Here is an 8912-nt window from a genome sequence, read left to right as displayed (position 1 = left end):
TCAATATTTGCATTTCCTTTCGAATCAAAGGGCATTCCTTCGAAGATGCATCGTGAGGGCCGCTGCAGTTTGTGCACTTCAGCACACTGGCCTCGCATGTGTTTGTGGTGTGGGGCCCAGTGCAGCGAGAACAGACGGTAGTGCTATTGCACACACTACTCACATGGCCAAGCTTCATGCACTTCCAGCACTGCAGTGGTTTTGGTATAAAAGGGCGAACTGCGTGTCGGAAGTGGCCCACTTTTACATGCGATGGGAGGGATTCGCCCTTAAATATGATCTTCACACACCGTGACGTGCCGAGACGAAACGCATTTGTGATGATGGTGGTCTCTGTAGCTGGCTTGATTAAGATTGACAGGTCGGAGTCGACAATGGTCTCGTCAACATCGTAAATTACGCCAGTACGGACTTGTTTGCCCAGCGGAATATAAGGGCGGACTTTCATCCCGTCAAGTTCCGTGATCTTGCGCAAGGAATCCAACGCAGCCGCGTGTTCTACGTCAATCGCTAGCACGTTCTTACGGGTGTTCACTCTGATGTCTTTGATTTCGTTTGGAACCAGCGCTTCTAGATGAGAAGACACGGCTTGCCTGTTGAGGCGTCTCAGGTTGTCAGTGGCGAGAACAGGCGAGAACAGGATGGTGAGCTCCTCGGTATCCCGCGAAGATCTCACGGTGGACTCACTCGAACTCGATGACGCGCTGAGAAATCTGCGCTTTGCTTTACGACTCCGCACCAGCTCGAAGGTGTCGTCACAAGAATCTTCACCGCTGATATAGTAGTGCATGGTGTCGTCGCTGTCCGTGTCGCTCTCGGTGCCGTTGCGCTTCCTGGAGGCAGCCGCCGCGGGCACTGCCGAGTCCGGTGGACGCGCGTGAGACTCCATCTCCATGGCAGTTAAGGAGGAAATAGCAGTCCACTGGCAAAGTCTAGGAAATTCACAAAATGAGTAGAGCTGGAAGAGCCGGCGTTCTGCCTGAAGCACATCTAAATGAATATTGAATACATAGTAGTAACATGAAGACGACAAACAAAAGCCATCAGCCGTCAACTGCGTGGCAAATTTGAGTGCAAGTTATTCTCTTATAAAGTATACCTGTAGGCATTGCGACCAATGTGCTCCCAAGATGTATCATTGCAGAGTTGTAAGGACATGACAATCCTAGGATGATTATGTTCTTGAGGCTTTTTTCCCCACTTTCCATCTTTTGAAACGTGTATACTTCACTCATGAAAACAAAAATGCTACAACTGGCGTGTGATAAGCTATGCGTCTTATTTCCTAGCAGCTCATTGAAACGAGCCACGATGACAAATTCAAATGCCGTTACCTCATCAGACACTCAAATTTCTTAAACACAAACAAAACCAGTTAGGCATTAGAGTGAGCAACACTTAAATACATTACACTGGTTTAAAGTTATTGTACCACTTTGTGCCAGGTAAAAATGTTAGAAACATCAAAAATGTTAAGATTCTACGGCCAACCGTGAAAACTAAATAAAAAAAATCATTAACCTTTCTTAAAACGGGTACAGGAGCTTTACAACTGGCCGTCTTGGTGATGGACACGCAGATAGATGAGCAGCCATTCCAATGAGACGAGAACGAGCCATTCCAATGAAGTCTGCGAGACACTGCAGAGTAGTTCTTGGTCCACATGAAGGAGGTTGCTTGCATACACATCTGGGCCGCCATACTGAATGCATGGTGTTACCGGAACCTTTTCCCCTGCATTGTGGTAAAAAAGCATGGTTAAGTTTATACGATATTTAATATGCAAAAAAAAAGAGGTGAGGCATGCAGACAGGTCACTAGAGTAGAGAAGTGAACATGAACACGAAAAACATGAAAAATTTCATTAAATTGTTTTATTAGATAAAATTTTTATACTATGTGTCATTCATTATGAGGGTTCATAACCGCAACATATTTAATATATAAGCAGGTAGAATTATCAGCTTGGTCAGTTTGCACAAGCTCGTTTGAGGCAAGAAATCGAGTTTCACAAACACAACCTCAACATTCTTGATTGAAAAAGGAACACCTCAGATGACATGCAGTCCTGTGAGCGGGAATTGCACAGTTCAAGAAAAACAAATTAAAACTCACAGACCGAAAGCGAATTAATTGATTGGTTTTAGTAGCACAAGGGCATTTTGGGCCAATGAGCGCCAAGTCTATACTGCAAAAGATAAACTTAGTGCATCTTTACAAAGCAAATGTATAAAGATGGCTAATGCCTCTCTGCACTACAGTTGCTTTGCTCTAGCGTGAAGTCATTTTAATGCATGCACACGTACATACACACGCTACACCCAAGTGTAACAGCTGCAGAATAAAAATTGGGCAGCAACAAAGTCGCAACCTTTAACCATTGATCCCAAGCTGTACTAGTGACTGGAAGTAGTACCAATATCGCCAATGACGAGTCGCACTCTTTCTGCCCGATGTTACGCTGCTCTTATTGTCAGATGAATTACAGTCGGCATTGAGGGAAAGCTGCCCGCAAGAGCAGCTCCTATTTTTGTGTTATTTCTAACCAGAGACCAATGAAGTAATATATTTTTAGAATGAGAATGACACCGAAAAATTGAGTACGTAAAAAATTTGGTACATTCTTCCGGAATTAACTTGGGGGTTAACGGCTAAAGAGGCAATCCAGAAACTAGAACAAGTTTTGACATGTTTGCTACCAGTGAATGCTAGAAAATATGTTGGCATTCTGTAGTTTTGTCCAACAATGCAAAAGGGATTCTTAATAACTGAGGAAATAAATGGAAAAGTATCATGGAGTATATTTCGTTAATGTAATGCAGAATCACCCAACTTCTGTTACTATATAATCTCCACTTGATTAACGCGCACTTTCTGAACTAGTTCAGGAGGTGCTGATTTCACTACTCATTCCACCAGTTCAACGTGGCAGCAACTGCATATCGCGATTTGTTTTACTTAGTGCAGGCTTTGTACAGGGCGAGTTCACAGCATTCCCTGCACTTGGCCGAAAGGTAGTGCATGTTTACGCAGCAGGTGTGGTGCCGCTTCTGCACGAGCGAGGTGCAGAAATAAGAGTTTCATACAATAATTACTAGAGGGAACTCTGACGTTAGTGTCCACAGGAGATCAAACAAGAACGGCTGTACCACCATGGAAATTATGGGAAGTACATGGATTTGCCTAAACTTCATCTGTTTGGCTTCAAACGGCTTTGTGACTTTGTAAACTAGTCATTTTCAACAATATACTGTGTAATAAATAAGTAAACATTAAAATCGTCCGACGACAGGATTCAAACACAGGAACTCTAGAACAGAAGTCTGATATTGAAACCATTAAGCCACGGAGGCATGTAACGACAAGCGAATGCAACGCCCTGATGAATTTATCGCGGGCATACCATTGCCTTGAGGCGCTTGGCGCCTTTCGATTTGGCCACCTGGACAAGCTCAATCGTTGTAATTAATAGCAATTGTGCGTGTTGGCGCCGTCTTCTGCACTTCGAAGAGTATAGACTGCGCTGAAATGTACGACAATAAGATTTATACAGCGTATAATATACGAAGCCACAAGAACGTCTGAATTCACAAGCACGAATATCAGACAAATCCATGTGCTTCCCATCATTCCCATGGTGGTACGACTCCAGCACCAGAGTTCCCTTCAAGTAATTACTGTAAGAAACTATGGCAGAAAGAGGAGTAATAAACTAAGTTTTGCTGTCCGATAAATCTTACTGGTCATTAATTCCAAGTTTCAGTGCAGTCACATGTCTAGTAGGCAATTGTGGTATTTTTCATAAACATTGCAAAGCCAACTGTGATGAATGCTCACTATGGTAAATTGTTTATGATCGAGTAGCATAGACTACTGAAGCAATCTCTAGAAGGCAAGTTAAGTAATTTTCTTATTAGCAGCCTTTACACAGCATTCGAGCATATGACACATGCACCTCAGATATGCAGATAATATTTCCTTGACTCAGCAAGAAGCGATGCTTCATGTTCCCCGAGACTACTTCTATCAAAGCAGTATTGGTGCTCTCTAAAAACAATGCCAATGCAGATGATCCAAATATTTTTCAGGGGCAACAGTTATGCCTGAAATCATGCTAGATTAGTTTTTTTAAACACATGCTCAGACCATGTTAGAAGTGCTTCTTAAAATCCTCCTATTTATTAGACTAGTCATATATCTGTACACAAAGGCTACTAATTAGGTCCCATGCTATATCATCATCTTAACAAAAACTTCACTTAGTAATACACATGCTGTGATGAGATTTGAGACCACATTGAGATGCTGAACAAGGTAAATTCATTATTTTTAAAATGAAGCTCCTGTTCTTCGAAACGAGAAGAAAGGATACTGAGGGTCAAAATTTTTCTGAATCACAGCTGGAAGATGCCAGAGAAGGCACGTGGAAACTTATTTGTAATTTTCTATTTAAATGTACAAATGATAAAGGGAAATGAAAATGGTAAAAAAAAACAACCAGGCATGGGGGGAGAACGAACCTACAGCCTTTGCATTAGGCATGCGATGCACTAACCACTGTGCCACCGAGGCAGCATTCAACCGTCCACAATGGCCCCTCAGATTGTCGACGCTCGAACACGGCCGTAGTACCACAGTGGTTAGTATATCACATGCGTAATGTGAAGGTTATGGGTCCGTTCCCCACCCACAGGTGGATATCTTTTAATCCACTTTCACTTACCTAGAATTTATCATTTCTATACTTTATATAAAAAACTTAAAACATGTTCCTGTATGCTTTCCTTGGCCTCATTATCTGCTGGCTTCTTCCAGTTCTGTTACTACCAACACTTATACATATTCTAATCTGGTAAGTAAACAGTTTTGCATGATGCTGGAATGCAATATAAAACATTATTGCAGGGCCGTGTTATGTAGAATGCCTTACATTGCCCAGGCAAGGTGTATTAATGTCAATCTGAAAAAAAAACAATTCCCACTCTAAGCAGAAATGCTGTGTACTGCTGTGTGCAACAGGGTTTAACGAAAACAACTTGTTCAGAAATAAATCCACCAAACAACGAGGAAATATGAAAACTAGATGAAAATTTGTGCAGTTGCATGTTAAAAATTTAGCACAGCAACAGATGAAGACATAATGAAGGAAACGCGAAGATGGTTTATTTTGGACACACGAGGCAATATACTTGAAAGATGCATATGAGCTTACACGTGGAAAAATATTGTTTATGTAGCAGCTAAACTACGAACAGGCCTAGAGCACACCGATACAAGGTGTCGAGCATGTAAATCTTATTATGCCCTTAAGTCAAATAAACATGGCTGTTTCTCATGATTCGCTACACATGGCTGGCTCACACAACTTGGCCACTTCTATATATGCCTTGTAATTACCAGGTGGTCAGTATGACATGTGCAAGCTTTAAATATGTACAAGTGCCACGTAGCTGTACAGCACCAAAGCAATGTCGTTTGCCATCGTTTTGAGGAAGTGAAACCATTTCTTGCATTTTTCCTAGTTAGGTAATTAGTTATTAACAATTATTTAACTGCTCAAATATTTTATTCAAAGCAAAAGTGTCAGTGCGAAAATTGTAGAGCATCCTGAAAAATTCCCAATCCAGCTTTCTACTGCTCAGTAGGTGCAACGAATTCTTTTTTTTTTCAAGCGTGAAAGAAGCCAGTGAACACATGCAAAAAGTGCCGTGCAACTAACCGCTCGTGCACCTGAACACCATTTGGCGCCTCCTTTCATGCTTGAAAAAAAAACTGTTTGAAAAGAATATTTTAGAAATTGATTAATTATTATTGACTATGTTTTTGGCAAAATGCATGAAATAGTGTGACTGCCACTTCCATTTTCGGCGACATGAATTGACTCAATTTGCATGTCCAAATATAGCTATACATGGTGCGTGTTTTGAGCTGGTTCTGTAATTTACGCTGGTTTTGACTAATTGAAGCTTTGCACCCTAATAATGGAGTCAGCCTAAAAAGAAATTGGTACATGAACGGTCGCTCTCAGTACTCCATATTCCTCTAACTTAGTGCAAAGTGCTTGTGAGCCAAGAAGTTGGTAGTTCTAAGCAGTATTTCTCATTTTGACCTGGTGTTATAGCCCACTTACTATGATGCCATGCTGCTCAGTCACGCTGGTCCCAGCTTCAATCTAGGCCATGGCAGCTGACCTCCAATGAGGGTAAAATGCAATAACGCTTATGCACTTAGATTCAGGTGTACATTAAAGAAGCCAGGTTTCCAAGACATTACGTTTTGGAATGTAAAACCCATAATTTAATTTTAATATCTAAAGGTGCTTTATTAGAAGCAGGGGCATCATTTTGAGCTTTTACTGCACTGCCATAGCACCAAGAAGCTCCAAGTAAATAAAAACAATTTCTTAGACAATGTACATATCTTGCAAACATTTACAAACACTTCTCTGCATGCACCTCCGTTGCTGTTATATTTAGATCCGTATACCAAGGCGTGTTATGATGTTAGAACATGTTTCAAACTATTTTTTTTACCGCTTTAAAGTTGTTGGTTATTTTGCATCCCTCTGTGTGTCGAACGCACATTTCAGTGCATCAATTTCTTCAGAAAGTGCATTCCTCTTTATTTATTTGTGCATGCAAAAAGGGTTCAGAAGAACTGCTTTCTGAAGGTCTGTAAAACAAGCAAAAAACAATTCTATGTAGGCTGCACAAAGAGAAAGGATTGGTTTGTAAATATGTTATTTAGTTCTTAAAGAAAGAGGCAGCTGTCAGTATTCTGTTCCAAAGTAAAAATTGCCCCTACCTGGCTCTGCTTCATTTTCCGATGTTGATGGTCCATTCAGGGGCACTCAACTGATAGGCTGCACTTTGGCGATGTCGGGTGTGCTGTCACCAGGCCCAAGGTCGATCGACATCCTCACCAAAAGTCGAGTCCAAACGCTATAATAGAAATATCTCATCATTTTGCTATCAGTTTTGTCAACTTGCGCGTTTCACACACGGCCGTCAGTGAAATATTTCGTCACTTGGATACTGAAAGAAATTCAAGCATTTTCTGGCAGCCAAGCTGATGATGACGATGTGTGGTGTTTTATGGCGCAAGGGCCAGGTTTGGCCAAAGAGCGCCATGACAAGTGGTAATGTTGACGATGTATTATGGAAGATGTGACTTGGCTGTGAACTGGCCTAAAAATTGGCGCTGTAAAGTGCGTAAAATCTACGTGCTACAAAATTATGGCGATGACTAATGACGAATACTATGAACATTAAAATCCATCGTGGAAGAATGATGCAAAATAGAAAATATATAGGATGGTAAAATTACTTGGAGCACTGCTGCCTCGCCAGAGCCCTTGAAACACAAGGGCCTAGAGGCATGTGCTATACGAAAGAGCTATCACAGCGGCATCCTCTGAAGAGAGGGCGGCAGCCAAGCTGAGTACACAGTAAATGGAAAACATTAAAGAGCAAATGCAGTTGTCACATTAGATTGATCAAGTACAGCAGAAATGGAAAATAAATCAGTGATACTGTGTCTGTTGGATTTTAATGCAAGAAATGTAAAAACAGGAACTTGCAGCCACGCCACCTTGAATTTTCCGCGTTTGCTACACCTCACAAGTTTGGCGTCGTCCGGTACTCGGGGATAGTAACCGCTTAAAATCAAGATGAACGAGCGTCAGCGTAAATTAACAGGATAATTAACCGGGCAATATTGGCGCATAAAACAACTCACGTAGCGAAGCTACTGTCAATTACCCCATGACGCATCTGCGGGCGGTGCGGTTTAGGCGAACAATTCAAAAAGGAATGAGAGTTTCACTTGTTTCACGCCTACTAAGCTAAGACAGAATTTCAGTTTCTTACTAAACTATACTGGATATTTACGCTCCGAATAAAACGCTGGAAATTTTGTTACGTCACACTGCATACGTATGAGTGAGGAAATTGCTTTTATTGTGTTCTGCGCTGACGGCATGTAGCATCAACCACTCTCATGCAACAAAAGCATGAAAGTGGTACTCGTGACACCGAAAACAAACATATACAGCGCCAACGTTACGCCCCTTGGAGTTGGAACTAAGCACGATCAAGCCAGTTAGTTTTCTAGCTTTCATAACGCCATGAACACGACCAAACATCGAGCGAAAAAACTCTCTGCTCTCGAAAATTATTACCGCTTCCATTTATATACCTATCGCTGCCACAAACAAAAGTCAATGGGCTAGCTGTCCACAAGCCACAGATTAGACTGACAGCAACATATTACGGTAACGTAAAACAATGTCCACGCTGACTTAGCAGCCGCGGTGTGCTCTAAGTGCGAAAGTTCTCGTTTGCCGCTCGAAATTCACACCATGATGACGGGCACTGCATCTTTCACATGGAATATTGCACGATTTGCTCCGGAGCTCAATAGGAGGGCGAAACGCATTTGCACGTACCTGAAATCCGCATGCCGGAAACCCGTCGACGCTTCCGAGAACGAGGCGCACAGCCATACACCCGTACGGCGGCTTGACTTGGACGTGAGGCACTTCTATCAAACATTTCACATGCGACATGTTTCACACCGATTGCGCGAGCACCAGAAAATGACGCAGGCCGCATTGCGACGCCGAGCAGACGTGCAGCCACCGATGAGCTGTGTGCGCGGATTGCAGAGAACAAAGCCATACAAAACGTTAGGCGCGAGAAGATGGCGGCTCTTGTTGCGGAGACGAAGCGAACGAAGCAATGACGCGCGAATGAATGTTGCCAACTGTTGGTTCCGCGTTATGCCGGCGGTGGTGGCTTTAGTGGCGTGTGTTGCGGCTGTCTCATTTTTTATTTCTTTTCCCCAAACAGTATAGCTAAGATCAGTTCTTTGTTTGAATTTTTAGCTGTGTCGTTTGGCATTATCTTTCTCTT

The 8912-nt window shown here is 42.3% G+C and overlaps 1 long non-coding RNA gene across 1 annotated transcript; it reads right to left on the bottom strand.

The window, feature by feature from the left end:
* Nucleotides 1-1089: 1089 nt before the first annotated feature.
* On the bottom strand, nucleotides 1090-8712 carry LOC139053051 (uncharacterized). Its single transcript, XR_011510184.1, has 3 exons — nucleotides 8447-8712; nucleotides 6805-6941; nucleotides 1090-1734 (listed from the first exon to the last, which is right to left on the bottom strand). It is a non-coding gene; the product is annotated as an uncharacterized lncRNA (long non-coding RNA).
* Nucleotides 8713-8912: the final 200 nt, after the last annotated feature.

The sequence above is a fragment of the Dermacentor albipictus genome, unplaced genomic scaffold (assembly GCF_038994185.2).
Source record: "Dermacentor albipictus isolate Rhodes 1998 colony unplaced genomic scaffold, USDA_Dalb.pri_finalv2 scaffold_60, whole genome shotgun sequence".
Lineage (NCBI taxonomy): Eukaryota > Metazoa > Arthropoda > Arachnida > Ixodida > Ixodidae > Dermacentor > Dermacentor albipictus.
This window is presented reverse-complemented; position numbering and strand designations above follow the sequence as displayed.